At 40.4% G+C, this 13,451-nt stretch overlaps 1 protein-coding gene across 7 annotated transcripts in view; it reads right to left on the reverse strand.

The window, feature by feature from the left end:
• The window catches only part of arhgef6 (Rac/Cdc42 guanine nucleotide exchange factor (GEF) 6), a 251,316-nt gene that overhangs the window by 181,543 nt on the left and 56,322 nt on the right, over positions 1–13,451 (reverse strand). The gene's annotated exons all lie outside the window — the stretch shown is intronic.

A 13,451-nucleotide genomic window follows, 5' to 3' on the forward strand; every position in this document is an offset into this window, starting at 1 on the left:
TGCATTCCATCAGGACCAGGGACTTATCTATCTTCAGGCCCACAAGTTTGCTCAGCACTACCTCTTCAGTAATAACTACTGAATCAAGGTCCTCACCTCCCAACGCATCCATAGCATCTCCTTTGGCATGTTAGATGTATCTTCCACCGTGAAGACCAACACCATATAGTCATTCAAAGTGTACAATGTCCTGTGTATGTTACTCAGAATGGCCTCTTTGGTTTGTTACAAGTAGGAATGCTTCTTTGTCGGCTAAGTGTTTCTCTCACCGTTGTTTCACTTTAGAATGGCTGATATGGTAATTGTATTCATTTGTTAATCAATGGGGAATGTTACTGTGTCTTGTGATGCTGGGAATTTGGGGGAGGGGTTTTTTCGCGGGTTTTTTTTGGTGGAAGGGAGAGGCCGAGGAAGACGCTGAGGAAGGTAGACGTGTGCTGGACTGCTCGTAAGACCACCGGGGTGGTCCCAGGTGCGACGGCCGGATGGGTCGATTGGTTCGTTGATTGAGCTCCAACGAGTGCACTAAACAGACTGAACTTTGATAAGTTGGCGCCTTTTGTTTTTTTCCTTGTGTGTGTGTATATATATATATATATATTGTATTGCCTACTATTTTTTTAATTTTAGTAAACTCTTTAAAATGTATTTCATAACAGTATTTGTTGTGGGTTTGATACTGTGGGTGGGCGCGAGGCATTAACTCGATTCTCACAGCACCTGCGTGTACGGGAGGTGGGTTGGAGAGTGGCTGGATCTCCTTTTTCCCCTAGACATATACCTGTTGGGTAAGGGTTACAAAAGCTTCAGCCATTTCCTTATTATCCAATATCAATCCCCCCTTCTTGTCCTCCAAGGACATTCACTTTAGCCACCCTTTTCTGCTTAATATAATTATAGAAACGTTTACTATCTGTTTTTTATATTTTGTGCTAGCTTATTTTCATGCTCACTTTGTGGTTCTTTGTTGCTTTTTAAAGTTTTCCCAATTTTCCAGTTTCCCACTACTCTTGGCAACTTTACACGCACAGGCTTTTAGTTTGATGCCTTCTTATTTCCTTAGTTATCCAAGGCTCACTCTCCCCACCCTTACTGTCCTGGCTTTTAGCTGGAGCATACTTTTGTTGAGCACCATGAAAAATCTCTTTGAGAGTCTTTCACTGTTCTTCGATCATCCCACCATATAGCCTGTGTTCCCAGTCTACACTAGCCAAATCTTCCCTCATCCCATTGTAGTCTCCATTGTTTAGAAATAATACACTGGTTTTAGATTGAACTAGTGCACCCTCCATTTGTATGAGAAACTCAATCATACTGTAATCACTCTTTCCAAAAGGATCCCTAACTACAAAATCACTAATTTTACCTGTCTCATTGCATAGGATCAGATATAAAATAGCACATTCCCTTGCAGGTTCAGTAACATGCTGTTCAAGAAAGCCATCACAGATGCATTCTACAAAGTCCTCCTCAAGTCACCCAATCTACGTGCAAGTTAAAAGTCCCACATGATAACTGCTGTTCCATTCTTACATGCCTCAGATATTTCTCTATTGCCTGTGCAATTGTAACGTTATTATTTGGTAGCTGATAGACAACACCCACCAATGATATTTTTCCCTTTACTATTTTTGAACCTCTACCCAGATGGATTCAAAATTCTGCTTAGATCTTATATTATCTCACTATCACTCTGATCTCATCTTTAATTGAGAGTGCTACCCACCTCCCTTACCTTCCTGCCTATCCTTCTGCATTACCTGATATCCTTGGATATTTAATTCACAACCCTCTCCACCCTGCAACCACATTTCTGTAATGGCCACTAAAACATACCCCTTTGTACTGATTCATGCCACGAGTTCACTGACCGTGTTTCGAATACTATTGGCATTCAAATAAAGTGCCCTTACACTTATTGTGCTTTTAAAATCTTTTAATTTTTTTGCTCTTTTGCATTTTTCTTCTCTCTGCTTACTTTTCCTTCTCATCTTTTGCTTTTACTTTATCTTTATCCATACTTTTATCTTTTACTTTATCCATGCTTCTCTAACCTGTTGAACCCACCCCTCTATTATTTAGTTTAAAGCCTTATCCACAGCCCCAGTTATACGATTTGCTAGGATTCAAATCTCATTACAGTTCAGGTGGAGCCTGACCCATTGGAACAGCTCCCTCTTTCCCCAATACTGATGCCAATTTCCCATGAATTCAAACCCACTTCTCCTACACCAATCCTTGAGCCACGCATTTAACTCTCTAATCTTCTTGACCCTATGCCAGTTTGCACATGGCTCAGGTAGTAATGCAGAGATTACCACCTTTTTGGTTCTCATTTTTAATTTAGTCCCTAGCTGCTCAAATTCTCTCAGCAGAACCTCTTTCTTTGTTCTACCCATGCCGTTGATACCTACATGGACCACAACAACTGGATCTTTCCCTTCCCATTGCAAATTCCTCTGCAGGTCAGATAAGATGTCCCAAACCCAGGCACCATATGCAACACAGCCTTTGATTGGTCTATCCTCGCAACAGAGAACACTGTCTATTCCGTTAACTATACCAACCCTAATTCCCACTATATTTCTGTTCTCTACCCCATCTTGAATGGGTCCTGAGCTAAGGTGCTACAGTTAGGTTGCTCATCCTTCCTACAGCTCCCACTCTTATTTACACAAGAATCTCAGACCTGTTGGACAAGCTCAAGGGCTGAGGCTCCTCCAGCACTGTCTCTTGGATCCCTCTACCCACCTCACTCACAGTCACACCGTCTTGTCCCTGACCACAGACCAAAATTGAGGCAGCTCATCTAATGGGTGTGACTGCCTCCGAAACAGAGAATCCAGGTAACTCACCCCCTCCCTGATGTTCAGCACTGTTTGAAGCTTAGATTCTAGGTCATCAACTTTGCACCCGAGTTCCTCAACTGGCTAACACTTGCTGCAGATGTGGTCACCAAGATCTACAATGAGACCCAACAGTTCCCACATCATGCCGCTACAGCACATCACATCACCTGATCCTGCATTAATCCTGCTTTACTAAGTTAGGTGTATTTTAGTGTTTTCTTATTTAACCACTACAAAGGACTTAACTGTTACTCACCTGTGCCTCCTTACCAAAGCCTCTTGAGCCAAAAGCCTGCACTGGTCCACTCACACAATTGTCTGTCTGCTGTGACCCTGCTTTACCTTTATTTGATCCTGCTAATGAACGGTGAATGGACTGGTCTGCCACTAATGCGCCAAACCCCACGAAACACTCCTTTTTAAAACTCTTCTCTCCAACCTGTGCAAAGTTCTCCCTCTCTTTGCCAATCAATTAGTCCGGTGCTAATGCACCAAGCTCCACAAAATGCTCCTTTTTTAAACTCTTCTCCCCAACCCCTGCAAAGTTCTCTTTCTCTGCAAAACAACTGGTCTACTGCTAATACGCTGAGCCCCACGAAACACTTTTTAAAACTCTTCTCCCCAACTTGTGTGAAGCTCCCTCTCTCTCTCTCTACAAATTGACTGATCTACCACTAATGATATATTTAGCACAGTTTACACTCAGTGGCCACTTTACCTGTACCTAATAAAGTGGCCACTCTATGCTTGTGATCTCAGCTGCCATAGTCCACCCACTTCAAGGTTCAATGTTCAGAAATGCATTTCTGCAGACCACTGTTGTAAAGTGTGGCTATCTGAGTTACTGTCACCTTCCTGTCAGCTTGAACCAGTCTGGCTATTCTCCTCCAACTTTTCTCATTAGCAAGGTATTTTTGCTCACAGAACAGCTGTTCACTGGGTGTATTTTGGTGTTTTTTTTACACCATTCTCCGTAAAGTTCAGACACTGTTGTAAGTCAAAATCCCAGATCAGCAGTTCTGAGATACTCAAACTAGCCCAGCTAGCACTAACAATCAAAGTCACTTGGATCACATTTCTTCCCCATTCTGATATTTGGGCTGAACAGCAGCTGAACCTCTTGACATCTGCATGCTTTTATACACTGAATTGGTGTCACATGGTTGGCTGATTAGATATATGCATTAACGAGCAGGTGTACAGCTGTACCTTTCTTTCTTTCTAAATCTTTTTATTAATATTAATAATATGGACAGAATACAGATGATATATTGATAAAGAAATTACCAACATACACATTCCATTACATATGAAAAAAAAACATACATAATAGTTACAATATAAATGAGTTTACCAAGACATAAGCCATAAGATATATGTATGGACATAGTAAATCTAAATATTTCATAATGTATAATATAAAAAAAAACAGAAAAAAGAAAGAAAAAAAACAAAAAAAAATTTATATAATGCAGAACTAACTAATCTAATCTAATAACTATAGCTAATAAGTAATATAAAAGAAAAAAAAAACAAACAAAAGAGAAGGAAAAAAAAAGTGGGCTGTTTATAATATCTCACAAAAATAAGTATTCATCAATGCCGTCACTTCCGGTCCTCTCAAAATACATAAGCTAAAAGCTGGGAAATCAAATGTACTTGGCAAAGGGTCATATTACATCATATGAAAATGTTGAATAAATGGTCTCCATAACTTTTCAAATTTAATAGAAGTCTCAAAAGTACCACTTCTAATTTTTTCTAAATTTAAACATAACATAGTTTGAGAGAACCAATTAAATACAGTGGGAGGATCAATTTCTTTCCAATTCAACAATATAGATCTTCTAGCCATCAAAGTTAGAAATGCAATCATTCGACGGGCTGAAGAAGATAAATGCTGTGAATCTAACATTGGTAAACCAAAAATTGCGGTAATAGGATGAGGTTGTAAATCAATATTCAAAACCGCAGATATAATATCAAAAATATCTTTCCAATATTTCTCCAAAAATGAACACGACCAAAACATGTGAGTTAAAAGACGCAATTTCAGAATGACATCTATCACAAATAGGACTTATATGAGAGTAAAAATGAGCTAATTTATCCTTGGACATATGGGCCCTATGTACAACCTTAAATTGTATTAGTGAATGTTTGGCACATAACGATGATGTATTAACTAATTGAAGAATTCTATCCCAATTCTCACTAGAAATACTAAAACTAAGCTCTCTTTCCCAATCCTGTTTAGTCTTATAAAGGGGCTCTGAACGTATCTTCATAATTATATTATAAAGTTTTGAAATAAGCCCTTTTTGAAAAGGGTCTAATTCAAATAAACTCTCCAAAGTATCTGAAGGCACAAAATTTGGAAACGTAGAGAGTACAGAACTTAAAAAATGTCTAATCTGTAAATATCTAAAAAAATGAAATCTCGGCAAGTTATATCTGTTGGATAATTGTTCAAAAGACATGAAACAATTATCTAAAAATAAATCAGAAAATCTTAGTAATCCCTTAGTTTTCCAAGCTGAATAAGCTTGATCTATAATGGAAGGGTGAAAAAAACAATTAAGATACAATAGGACTATTTAAAACGAATTGAGTCAACCCAAAAAATCTCCGAAATTGAAACCATATACGCAATGTATGTTTAACTATCGGGTTGTCAATTCGTTTCGGCAATTTAGAAAGAGCAAAAGTCCCTAAAATAGAACCCAAAGCATAAGCTGATACCGATTTAGTTTCTAAACTCACCCAACAAGGGCCAAAAGATCCACCCCCATCTTTCAACCAGCATAACAAATATCTAATATTAACTGCCCAATAGTAAAATCCGAAATTAGGTAATGCTAACCCGCCTTCCTTTTTTGTCTTCTGTAAATATGTTTTACCTAACCTGGGATTTTTATACTGCCATATATATGAAGAAATTTTAGAGTCAACATTAGTAAAAAAAGATTTCGGGATAAAAATTGGTATCGCTTGAAAAATATATAAAAACTTAGGTAAAATAACCATCTTAATAGCATTAATCCTACCTATTAGGGATAGAGACAAAGGTGACCACCTAGTAAACAAACCTTTAATCTGATCAATTAAGGGTAAAAAATTAAATCCAAACAAATCTTTATGGTTCTTTGTGATTTTGATCCCTAAATAAGTAAAAGAGTCATTAACTAATTTAAAGGGTAAATTTCCATAAATTGGGACCCGTTTATTTAATGGAAACAATTCACTTTTATTAAGATTTAACTTATACCCAGAAAACTCACTAAATTGAGCCAATAATGATAAAACTGCTGGAATGGATTTCTCCGGGTTAGAAATGAATAGTAATAAATCATCTGCATACAAAGATAACTTATGAATATCTGTCCCACGATTAATACCCAAAATATCCTGTGATTGTCTGATGGCAATTGCCAAAGGTTCTAAGGCAATGTTAAATAGTAATGGACTAAGAGGACATCCCTGTCTAGTGCCCCGAAATAGGCGAAAAAAGGGAGATCTTTGATTATTGGTAACCACTGAGGCTACTGGAGTATGATAAATCAATTTAATCCATGATATAAATATCGGACTAAAATTAAACTTCTCCAACACATTAAATAAGTAAGGCCATTCAACTCTGTCAAATGCTTTCTCCGCATCTAATGAAATCACGCATTCTGAAGTATCATGTGAGGGAGTATAAACAATATTCAACAATCTCCTAATGTTAAAAAAAGAATAACGATTTTTAATAAAGCCAGTTTGATCATCTGAAATAATTTTGGGTAATACCTTCTCCAATCTAGATGCCAGTAACTTAGAAAAAATCTTGGAGTCTACATTCAATAAAGATATAGGTCTATAAGAAGCACAATTAGTAGGGTCTTTATCTTTCTTCAATATTAGAGAAATGGAAGCTCTATAAAAAGATTGTGGCAAATTCCCTAATCTAATGGCCTCCTCAAAAACCTTACCTAACCAAGGGGAAAGAGTAGCGGAAAAAAATTTTAAAAATTCAACTGTATAACCATCTGGACCCGGTGCTTTCCCAGAATTCATTGAGGAAATAGCCCCTTTAATTTCTACATCCGTAATAGGAGTATCCAATATCAAAAGATCATCAGATGATAACCTTGGAAAATTTAATTTCCCCAGAAAATCAGACATGGTATTATAATCTTGAGGAAATTCAGATTGATACAGGGAGGTAGGTGTACAGCTGTACCTAATAAAATGACCACTGATTGTACATTTGCCATTTTCAATATAAACCAGGTTATTGCATTTTACATGAAGAAACTATTAAGTCAATTTCTCTTCACATACATTGCCTGGACTAATCTTCCAGGTGGGTCACACAAGGCTGCCAGCAGATGCCTTGCTGGATTCAATACAAGTCTGACCCATGTAAATCCCTAAAGGTGATAAGGAGGACGAATGCAATGTTAGCATTCATTTCAAGAGGACTCAAATATGAGCAAGGATGTAATACTGAGACTTTATCAGGCATTGGTCAGGTTGTGCTTGGAATATTATGAGCAGTTATAGGCCATTTACCTAAGATGTGCTGACTTTGGAGAGGATCCAGAGAAAGTTCATAAGAATGATTCTGACAATGAAAGGGTTAATGCATGAGGAGTGCTTTATGTCACTGTGTCTGTACTCACTGGATCTTTAGAAGAATGAGGGCAATCTTACTGAAACCTATTGAATATTGAAAGACCTAGACAGAGTAGATGTGGAGAGGATGTTTCTTATAGTGAGTAAATTTAGGAGCAGAGGGTATAGTCTCAGGGGCAAGGAGGCGAGGGAGGAGATTACTGAGCCTCTGGCAATGATCTTTGCATCATCAATGGGGACAGGAGAGGTTCCGGAGGACTGGAGGGTTGCGGATGTTGTTCCTTTTCTCAAGAAAGGGAATAGAGATAGCCCAAGAAATTATAGACCAGTGAGTCTTACTTCAGTGGTTGGTAAGCTGATGGAGAAGATGCTGAGAGGCAGGACTTATGAACACCTGGAGAGGCATAATATGATTAGGAATAGTCAGCATGGCTTTGTGAAAGACAGGTCATGCCTTACGAGCCTAAATGAATCTTTTGAGGATGTGACTAAACACTTTGATGACATTAGAGCAGTAGCTGTAGTGTAAATGGATTTCAGCAAGGCATTTGACAAGGTACCCTATGCAAGGCTTATTGAGAAAGTAAGGAGGCATGGGATCCAAGGAGACATTGATTTGTGGATCCAGAACTGCCTTGCCCACAGAAGGCAAAGAATGGTTATAGACGGGTCATACTCTGCATCGAGCTCGGTCACCAGTGGTGTGCCTCAGGGATCTGTTCTGGGACACCTACTCTTCATGACTTTTATAAATGACCTGGATGAAGAAGTGGAGAGATGGGTTAGTAAATTTGTTGATGGCACAAAGGTTGGAGGTGTTGTGGATAAGTGGACGGCTGTTGGAGGTTACAGCGGGACACTGATAGGATGCAAAACTGGGCTGAGAAGTGGCATATGGAGTTCAAACCAGATAAGAGTGAAGTGGTTCGTTTTGGTAGGTCAAATATGATGACAGAATATACTGTTAATGGTAAGACAGTGTGGAGGATCAGAGGTTATCTTGGAGTCCGAGTCCATAGGACGCTCAAAGCAACTGCGCAGGTTGACTCTGTGGTTAAGAAAACATACGATGCATTAGCCTTCATCAATCATGGGATTGAGTTTAGAAGCCGAGAGGTAATATAGGACCCTGGTCAGACCCCACTTGGAGTACTGTGCTCAGTTCTGGTCGCCTCACTACAGGAATGGCGTGGAAACCATAGAAAGGGTGCAGAGGAGATTTACAAGGATGTTGCCTGGATTGGGGAGCATGCCTTATGAGAAGAGGTTGAGTGAACTCCGCCTTTTTTTCCTTGGAGCGACGGAGAATGAAAGGTGACCTGATAGAGATGTATAAGATGATGAGAGGCATTGATCGTGTGGATAGACAGAGGCTTTTTCCCAGCACTGAAATGGCTAGCTCAAGAGGCACAGCTTTAAGGTGCCTGGAAGTAGGTACAGAGGAGATATCGGGGTAAGTTTTATTTTACGCAGAGAGTGCTGAGTGCGTGGAATGGGCTGCTGATGACGGTGGTGGAGATGGATACGACAGGGTCTTTTTTTAAGAGACTCTTGGACAGGTATGTGAAACTCAGAAAAATACAGGTGGCCCCCGCTTTTCGAACTTTTGCTTTACGACAACTCGCTGTTACGAAAGACCTACATTAGTATCTGTTTTCACCAACCAAAGAGGATTTTTGCTTTTATGAAAAAAAGACGCCTGCTTTATACATGTGTTTACCCCGGAGAAAGACTACAATGATCATAAAGCCTTGAGCGGGCAGTTGTTTGCGCATGCATATACGTGCATACGCATGTGCGTATATATGCGTGTACATGCCGATTTTTTTTCGGCAAATCAATTCTGGCTCGCTGTCTTCCTGAGTTTGATAAGTGAAACTATACTTTATATAGGGAGTATATTTATCATATCATTCCTGCTTTTACTATATGTTAGTGTTATTTTAGGTTTTATGTGTTATTTGCTTTGATTTGGTGGGTTAATTTTTTGGGTCTGGGAATGCTCAAAAATTTTTCCCATATAAATTAATGGTAATTGCTTCTCCAATTTATGACATTTCGGATTACAAACAGTTTCAAAGGAATGCTCTGCCATTGGAATGCGGGGGAAACCTGTAGAGGGCTATGGGTAACCCTTGGTAATTTCACAGGTAAGGACATGTACAGCACAGCTTTGTAGGCCGAAGGGCCAGTATTGTGCTGTAAGTATTGTATGTTCCAGAATAGAGGGACGTCCATGTAGAACAGAGATGAGAAGGAACTTCTTTAGGCAGAGAGTGGTGCATCTGTAGAATTCATTGCCACAAATGGCTGGCGAGGCCACGTCATTGGGTATATTTAAAGTGGAGGTTGACAAGTTCTTGAAGAAGGCAGGAGAATGGGGTTGAGAGGAATAATAAATCAGCCACGATTTAGTGGAGCAACTCGATGGGCTGAATGACCTATTTCTCTTATGGTTTTCCAATGTTTCTGCTGCACTACAGCAGCATTGTGCAGGTATAACCTTGACAAAATACCAAGAACTCCCCTCTGAAACCTATGCAAACATCAGACATTTCACTGTGTTATCTCTGGCTTTCCAAAAGGAGGAAGTTAGCAGCTGCCAAGAGCAGAAAGGCCCCAGCACTAACTGTCAACCAGTGGTACCTAGTGCTATCTAGGGTTTGTGCACTGCTAGAGGTGAAACTGTGAAACCTGCAGAGTGAACAGGCTGATCATTCCTCTGCTGATTTTTGTGAAGCTATAGGGCAAAGTTACAGTACTACATGAGATCAAAGGAAGCTTGATAGAAACACAAAAGAAAATATTTTCATTGTTTATAACAAGAAAAATTGAGCAGTTGCAATGCACAGGGTGTATCAGAAGCAGTGTAAAACTGATCCACTGTGCACTACGTGCTGGGGAATGGAAAAGTCTACAGCACTGTTCAATGGCAGTGAGTTCCCCATATATCCCAATACCCCAACCACTGTTCATCCCTCAGCAACATGGATTGATTTGTTAGTTTTCTCCTTGTTATTTGCAGTGTTCACTTCAACCATATAACCATATAACAATTACAGCACGGAAACAGGCCATCTCAGCCCTTCTAGTCCATGCTGAACGCTTACTCATACCTAGTCCCACTGGCCCGCACTCAGCCCATAACCCTCCATTCCTTTCCTGTCCATATACCTATCCAATTTTATTTTAAATGACAATACCGAACCTGCCTCTACCACTTCTACTGGAAGCTCGTTCCACACAGCTGCCACTCTCTGAGTAAAGAAATTCCCCCTCGAGTTACCCTTAAACTTTTGCCCCCTTACTCTCAAATCATGTCCCCCTGTTTGAATCTCCCCTACTCTCAATGGAAAAAGCCTATCCACGTCAACCCTATCTATCCCCCTGATAATTTTAAATACCTCTATCAAGTCCCCCCTCAACCTTCTACGCTCCAAAGAATAAAGACCTAACTTGTTCAATTTTTCCCTGTAACTTAGGTGTTGAAACCCAGGTAACATTCTTGTAAATCTCCTCTGTACTCTATTTTGTTGACATCTTTCCTATAATTTGGTGACCAGAACTGTACACAATACTCGAAATTTGGCCTCACCAATGCCTTGTACAATTTTAACATTATATCCCAACTCCTATACCCAATGCTCTGATTTATAAAGGCCAGCATACCAAAAGCTTTCTTCACCACCCTATCCACATGAGATTCCACCTTCAGGGAACAATGCACCATTACTCCTAGATCACTCTGTTCTACTGAATCCCTCAATCCCCTACCATTGTATGTCCCATTTTGATTAGGACACTTTGCATAAAGTAACTACAGTTACACAGAACATAGAACAATACAAGCCCCACTCCCGCCATCTTAACTGTGTTTTACAAGAGCATTACTGACACAGTCCTGACAAACTGCATCCCCCGAGCAGTCAAGCATCAGAATGGAAGTCCCTACAAAGTACAGTGAGAGTAGCTGAGAGGTTCACAGGGGTCTTCCTCCTATCCATCAGGGATATTTATCAGGAGCAGGGCTCGTAGTATTATTAAGGATCCCACCCATCCATCCAGTATCCTCCTTGACTTTCTACCATCAGGCAGGAGACTATGATGCATAAAAACAAGAACAGTCAGGATGAGAAAACGTTTCTTCCCCCAGGCTATTTGGCTTCTGAACTCACTGCCACATCTTATTCAAAGTGCCCCTGGTTAATCTGTTCCATACCTTACAGTACTTAATATTGATGCACTTTAGTTTGTTATTTACATGTGACTCATCTGTAGATTTTTATCCTTACCTTCATAAATTATTGTGTGTTATATGTATTGCACTACAGTGCTTTACGCCCTGGTTCACAGAAACGCTCTGCCATTTCTATATATATTATATGGTTATATACATTGTATACATGCATATAGATAAATGACAATAAACTTGACTTCAGCCCACGATGTTAGAAACATAGAAAACCCACTGCACAATATAGGCCCTTCAGCCCACAAAGTTGTGCTGAACATGTCCCTACTTTAGAAATTACTAGGGTTACCCACAGCCCTCTATTTCTCCAAGGTCCATGTACCTATCCAAAAGTCTCTTAAAAGACCCTATCATATCCGCCTCCACCACCATTGCTGGCAGCTCATTCCACGCACTTACCACTCTGCGTAAAATAAAACTTACCTCTGACATCTCCTCTGTACCTACTCCCAAGCACCTTAAACCTGTGCCCTCTTGTGGCAGCCACTTCAGCCCTGGGAAAAAAGCCTCTGACTATCCATCCACATGATCAATGCCCCTCATCATCTTGTACATCTCTATCAGGTCTCTATCTCTATCTCATCCTCAGTCGCTCCAAGGAGAACATGCCGAGTTCACTCAACCTATTCTCATAAGGCATGCTCCCCAATCCAGGCAACATCCTTGTAAATCTCCTCTGCACCCTTTCTATGGTTTCCACCTCTTTTGTGCAGTGAGGCAACTAGAACTGAGCACAGTACTCCAAGTGGGGTCTGACCAGGGTCCTATATAGCTGCGACATTACCTCTCGGCTCCTAAATTCAATTCCACGATTGATGAAGGTCAATACACCGTGCGCCTTCTTAACTACAGAGTCAACCTGTGAAGCTGCTTTGAGCTTCCTATGGACTCAGCCCTGCAGGGGGACATAGATAGGCTGAGTGATTGGGCAGACATTTGGCAGATGAAATATAATACTGACAAGTGTGAGGTCTTGCACTTTGGCAGGAAAAATAATAGAGCAAGTTATTATCTAAATGGAGAGAAACTGGAAAGTGCTTCTGTGCAAAGGGATCTGGGGGTCCTGGTGCAGGAAACACAAAAAGTTAGTATGCAAGTGCAGCAGGTGGTCAAGAAGGCCAATGGAATGCTGGCTTTTATTGCTAGGGGGATGGAGTATAAGAACAGGGACGTCTTACTGCAGTTGTACCGGGTATTGGTGAGACCACACCTGGAGTACTGCGTGCAGCTCTGGTGTCCATTTTAAGAAAGGACATACTGGCTCTCGAGGCAGTGCAGAGAAGGTTCACTAGGTTAATTCCGGGGATGGGTGGGTTGATGTATGATGAGAGGTTGAGTAGATTGGGACTCTACTCATTGGAGTTCTGAAGAATGAGAGGCGATCTCATTGAAACATATAAGATTGTGAAGGAGCTTGATCGGGTGGATGCGGGGAGAATGTTCCCAATGATGGGTGAAACTAGGACTAGGGGGCATAATCTTAAAATAAGGGGATGCCGTTCCAGGACTGAGATGAGGAGAAATTTCTTCACTCAGAGGGTAGTGGGGCTGTGGAATTTACTGCCCCAGAGAGCTGTGGAAGCTACTACACTCAATAAATTCAAAATGGAGATAGACATTTTCCTGGATAAAAATGGCATTAGGGGATACGGTGAGCAAGCAGGTAAGTGGACATGAGGCTAGGTTTAGATCAGCCATGTGATCTCCTGGGCCAGTTTTCGATAGCCTGG

Source organism: Hypanus sabinus, chromosome 8 (genome assembly GCF_030144855.1).
Source record: "Hypanus sabinus isolate sHypSab1 chromosome 8, sHypSab1.hap1, whole genome shotgun sequence".
NCBI classification, from domain to species: Eukaryota; Metazoa; Chordata; class Chondrichthyes; order Myliobatiformes; family Dasyatidae; genus Hypanus; species Hypanus sabinus.